This window comes from Sinocyclocheilus grahami, unplaced genomic scaffold (genome assembly GCF_001515645.1).
Source record: "Sinocyclocheilus grahami isolate Dianchi unplaced genomic scaffold, SAMN03320097.WGS_v1.1 scaffold1217.1, whole genome shotgun sequence".
NCBI lineage: Eukaryota > Metazoa > Chordata > Actinopteri > Cypriniformes > Cyprinidae > Sinocyclocheilus > Sinocyclocheilus grahami.
Window position 1 is genome coordinate 327,503 of NW_015506396.1, and position 6,221 is coordinate 333,723.

Here is a 6,221-nt window from a genome sequence, read left to right on the forward strand (position 1 = left end):
TCTTAGTATTAGTTAACAACAACAACACCGTCTCTGATGTGTTTCGTGAATATTGAGGTATTGAGAAAAATCTGAAAAATCTACTTAATTCGAAAAGAAAACAAGTTCTCATTCCAGCTTGACAGATGTTTGTTTTTGTTTTAAAGCATAAACTCACTTTATTTAGTTCAATTTCTCAGAAAGCAAGACATCATACTGTTCGGTTTGTAAATGTATTGTGATTAAATATGTTTAGATATTTGTATTTGGGGGGGGGGAACAGTGTGGAAGATAATTCATTTTGCACTGCATGCAACATTTAATGCCATGACTATATGAATATCTATAGAGTTTCTGCTTTGATTTAAGATGTTTTTAGCTCTTCATTTATGGAAGGGCCAATGAAGACTTTTTAAGACCCACAGATGAATTAATAAGCGTTGGATCAGATGTGTCATGGAGTGGGATTGAGAGCTTTCTGGAGCAGCAGGTTTTGTGAGGACAGATGAACAGCATCCTGAATGGCGTCTAACAGCAGATTCCTGTACCTTCTCTCAGACTTGTTCCTCCAGAACCTCACGAAACGCCCTGAACACCTACACACATCCCGCACAAAAAACACCCATTCAGACCACTAGATGACAGAACACTCTAAAAAATGCTGGGTTGTTTCAACCCAATGTTGGGTCAAATATGGACTAACCCAACTGTTGGGTTAAAAAGTTAATTTAAAAATGTAACCAAAATTTAACCCAACAGTTGGGTTAGTCCATATTTGACCCAACATTGGGTTGAAACAACCCAGCATTTTTTAAAGTGAATAATCATATATTAAAGGAAATACAGCTACATAATGTGTGTGTGTATAAACGATATTCTTCAAATTAATATGAAGGCTTGAATGAGGAACAATTTGATTTCTTATTAATATGATGATTGTTGTATGAGAAACAGACTGAAAGTGATGTCAGTTTTCAATTAGGAATCAATCTGAATGAATCCAATGCGATTTCAGATTCTGAAAGTTTATGTGAGCGCTGAATTTATTTGCATTCATTTTCATGCTTTCAGTTGCATGAGCATAAATGTGTCTCATGTCACGTGTCACCTTCAGAACTGGAGTCAACCAAAGTGCTAAATAACACTTTAGCCACAAAATTATGCAAGAATAAAAATTACAATAAAGTCACCTCTTTTGAATATACACACATATATACAGTATATAAGCAAATATTTATTAAATATTGCACACACGTTTGTAATTTTCAAAAAAATATTTCATACATTATCTAAAAGCCTTAGTTGAAAATTAAGAATTAAAAGCTGGGATTTTGTCGATTTAGATTTTTAATCAATACAATTGTGTTAATATACCTGTGATAATTTTGTGCTCTTTGATATGCCTGTTTTTGTGTTTCGAATAATTTTATTGAGTCTGTATTTTTTTTCTGTTCATATATGTAGTTATATTGGAATAAAAGTCCTTTAGTTTCTTAAAATGTTCTTCACACTAAGGATAAGAATGGTTCTGTTAAGAACTGCTCACTGAAAGCTTCTTTGAGGAACCAAAGATGGTTTTCTATGGCATCTCCCCTTACGAAACCTTTATAGCTGATTGTAATTTGACTACCATCTTGTAATATTAAATTTAAAAATAAATATAAATAAAAACAAATTATAATAAAAAAAGAAGCCAGTGTAAATGCTGACTCAGTGTAGATGTTCACCTGCAGACTCTCTTCTCTGAGGTTACTGATCTGCTGTTGGTGTTGTCGGTTCTGGTTCTCCAGGTCTGCATACACCTGCTGGTTCTCCCTGCGCAGCGCCTCCATCTGAAGAACCAGGATGTGTCTCTCTCTGCGCAGGTATGACATCTCGCCCTCCACACCAGCCATCTGCAGACGGGACAGAGTCAGTCACATGATCAGAACAGCCCATTTGAGCTCTGCTTGTCTGCCTCAACCAGAACTCACTCGAAAGCCACAATGATAACTGCTATAGGTCTAAAACACTGACAACTATTCATATACAGCATTTTATAAACGCATTGACCAATCAGAAGCCAGGACTGGACATATCTGTTTGATTAAAAACGCAATAAGCTTAAAGCACACACAAAGGTGAATAGGGAGAACATTTTGATATAAATACATGATTTTGTATTTTTTTAGATGTACTGATTTTGTTCTTTTTCATGATGTCCGCCGCTCTCACCTGCTCCTCCTGTAATTCTCTCTCCATCTTCATCAGTTCATTCTCGATCAGTCTCTCGTGAGTCTCTCTCTGTTTTTTTCTGCGCTCCAGGAGTTTCTCATGATCCGCCTGAGACACACACACACGTCTGGTCAGCTATCCTTGTGGGGACTCTCCATAGGTGTAAAGGTTTTTATACTGTACAAACTGTATATTCTATTGCCCTACACCAACCCTACACCTAAACCTACCCCTCACAGGAAACTTTCTGCATTTTTAGATTTTCAAAAAACTTAATTCTGTATGATTTATAATCTTTTGTACCCGTGGGGACCTCAATTTAGGTCCCCACCGTGAGATGAGTCCCCATGAGTCTGTGTGTATTCAGGTTTAAGTCCCCACCAGAATACAAAAACAGGTACACACACACACACACACAGGTTTGTTTTTGTGAAAAGTGGGGACATCCCATAGGCGTAATGGTTTTTCTACTGTACAGACCGTATATTCTATTGCCCTACACCAACCCTACCCCTAAACCTACCCCTCACAGGAGACTTTGCGTTATTTCAGATTTTCAATACACTCCATTCTGTGTAATTTATAAGCGTTTTGAAAAGTGGGGACATGGCGTAATGTCCTGAAAAGTCACCTTCTCCTTGTAATACCTGTCATACCTTTGTCATTATACAAATGTATGTCCTCATTTGTCACAAAAATACGCGCACACACACAAACACACACACATGTTTACTTTGCTATCTAAATGGGGACATTACATAGACTTCTATTGTTTTTATATACAGATCGTTATACACTTTTTAACCTAAACCCACCCCTAACCCTACCCATCACAGAAAACTTTCTGCATTTTTACAATTTCAAAAAACTTTGTTTACTTTATTTTTTATACCAGTTGTACAAATGAGGACATCCCCAAATTGAGTTTTTTTTGGCAATTTTGTCAGGTTTTGCTCACTTTTGGGGACAAAGTTGTCCCCAAAATATGGTTAAGTAGGTACACACACACACTAGTGCTTAAGAAATCATGAATTAGAGTATTATTTTTCATAAATGGGAGATTATTTTAATCTATGCATTTTGTATTATTTATAAACAATCATAATTTCACGTCATCTGTAGTTTATGTTTCACTGGTTGATCAGATTATGTACATACTGTATATGCATTTTTCTAATTTAATTCAACTTCTTCATTACAAATGATATAAACAACCAGTGTTGGTACTGTTAACTAAAACTATCGTTTCTTTAAATAAAGCTGAAATAAAATCTATCAAATAGAAGACGAATAGAAATGTTGCCTTGGAAAGTAACTGAAATAAATACGTTTAATTAAAGTGCAAAAACTAAATAAAAAATAAAGCTGAATAGAAATATGCACAAAAAAAAGAGAGAATCTAATAACAATGAGAAAATCATATAACAAAATTATTAAAATGACTAAAACTATTTAAAATAATTTTTGGTAATTTAAATAAAGCTGAAATGAAACAAAATACAAATATTACATGAAATAGCAATGTTGCTAAATATATATACATATATATATAGCTTTTATTTAGCAACATTTCTATTTGTCATTGTTCATGTAATATTTGTATTTTGTTTCATTTCAGTTATATTTAAATTTCAGTTATTTTAAAATTTCAGTTATTTTATATATATACAGTGGGTACGGAAAGTATTCAGACCCCCTTAAATTTATTATTAAATAAAATGTCTAAAACTCAAACAAACATTAAAATAATAACTGAAATATAAAAATAGAAGCTCATTTAAAATAATGAATACTGTACTATGGTAGAGGAGGCAGAAGTCAGATGATTAACTGTTATCAGGTGTCAGCAGTGGATTGAGTTTCTCCGCAGTGTCTCCTGATTGGTCACTCGCTGTGCTGGTGGTGTGTGATTGGTCGGATTCTCTGTGCGTCTCCTGTAACCTGATCTCCTCTTTCAGCTGTGTGATACCATTCACTCTCTCCTGATTCTGATGAAAGACTGATGTGAGTCTCTTCATGCCTACCAGTAAGATGCGTGTCCATTTCCTGTCTGAGGAGGTCCTGCAGGTTCCTCTTCCTGTCTGCTGTCTCACACTCTTCCTCAGCTCTTCCTCCGTCAACCACCTACAACACACAAACTCACATGTTAAACTCATATTTCACACAAAACATGAGCAGAAATGCATCAAATAGATGAGATTATGAGTGTGTTGTTACTCACAGACGAGTCCATGTTCGTGTGTCAAGCGTCTCTGAACTGAAGATCAATGTGTGTGTGCTTGTTTCACTCTCTTCAAATACTCAATGTGTTCACTTTCACCTGTGTTTAAATGTGTTGCATTCAGACTGAAACTATAATATATATAACTATATATATATCATTTTTTATTATATTATTATTTTTATATTTTATATATTAATTTTAATTTGAGTAAATAAATGTATTTTTTAAATTTTCATTGTGAATTTTTGTCATTTGGATCTGTTTTGTTTTGTTTTTGATTTCTTATTTTTTAAATGACATTTTTTATAAATACGTCTATATAGATTTAATTGTCTGTGTGCGTGTCTGTGTGTGTGTGTGTGTGTGTGTGTTAAAATTAAAAAATATAAAAAAGCTAAATAGAATAATTTGTGTAGAAATATTAGAATATTAAATATTTTTATTATTAAAATATTCGTTTTGTATTGTTTTTATTTCAGTTTTATATATTTCTATAGTCTGTAGTAATTATATATATATATATATATATATATATAATTGTTTTTGTCCTTCCAATTTATTAATTTTTTTAAATATGTCTATTATATGTATGTATGTATATATATATGTATGTCACATGCTGCTTCATTTTCCTCTGAATGCACCAGTATTGGTAGACATTAGCAGGACAATAGAAGTATGAAATAATAGAAGTTGAAATACTTTGTGGAGTCTCTGAAATCAAAGGATTCGCTCAGTTCAGCTGGTTTGTATGCTGATGAAACATCTACATTTTCCCTAAATGATCTCAAGCTTCCTTCTCTTTTTCAAAACAGAAATGCTCAGTATCACTTCCTTATTAATGGAGACTCCACAAAGTATTTCAACTTCTATTATTTCATACTTCTATTGTCCTGCTAATGTCTACCAATACTGGTGCATTCAGAGGAAAATGAAGCAGCATGTGACATTGTTAAAATATTCATGTTTGAACGCAGAACTCTTTTGTCGTGAACTAGACATTTTTAACTGAGTGAAAAGGATCTGAAAGAAGAAGTGCATGAGTCAGACAGTCACAGTCACATGTGATTTCACACTACTCTTAATGTTTACATCTGTATGTGCAGCTCTTCTGCTCTATGAGCATTTTTGCACGATTTATTGCAACTTATTAAGATAATCAAACTTATTTTCTAATGATGCATCTGATGTTTTGAATCATGTTTAGTGCAGACTGAATAGCACTTACATTAATTTTCCCTGTTATTTTCAATTATTGTTTTGTATTATAATGGTATATAAGTATTAAAATGGTATATAAACTGTTAGCAGCATAACATTTCAGTAAGTGCGGATTTAATATTCAGATGATTCTTTTATACACACACACACACACACACACACACACTCACACACACACAAACTTAAGAACTTTAATAAAAAAATTGAATTTGAAAGCTGAAATAAAACAAAATAAAAATATGAAATGGAAAAATGTATCGAAAACTTAAATGACTATTAGAAATGTTGCCATAACTAACTGAAATAAGGAAGTAAGTTTTAGTACTGAAATAAAAAATAAACAAAGCTAAACGGAAATACACACTTCTCCGTTTAGCTTATTTGTTTTATTAATCCTTACATTTATCTCATCTATTTTATTTATTTATATTTATCTTGAATAAATAAAAATAACTATAAAATAAATAATATATAAAAAGTAGAACTAATTAAAGCTAAACAGAAAGTTTCGTTTTGAATCTTATCTAAATAATAAAAAAAAACACAAATAATACATTTAAAAAATCATTTTCTGCAGTTATCA

At 32.5% G+C, this 6,221-nt stretch overlaps 1 pseudogene; it reads right to left on the reverse strand.

Moving 5' to 3' along the window:
• Positions 1-258: 258 nt before the first annotated feature.
• Positions 259-4,426, reverse strand: LOC107568125 (reticulocyte-binding protein 2 homolog a-like; annotated as a pseudogene).
• Between the last annotated feature and the right edge of the window lie 1,795 nt (positions 4,427-6,221).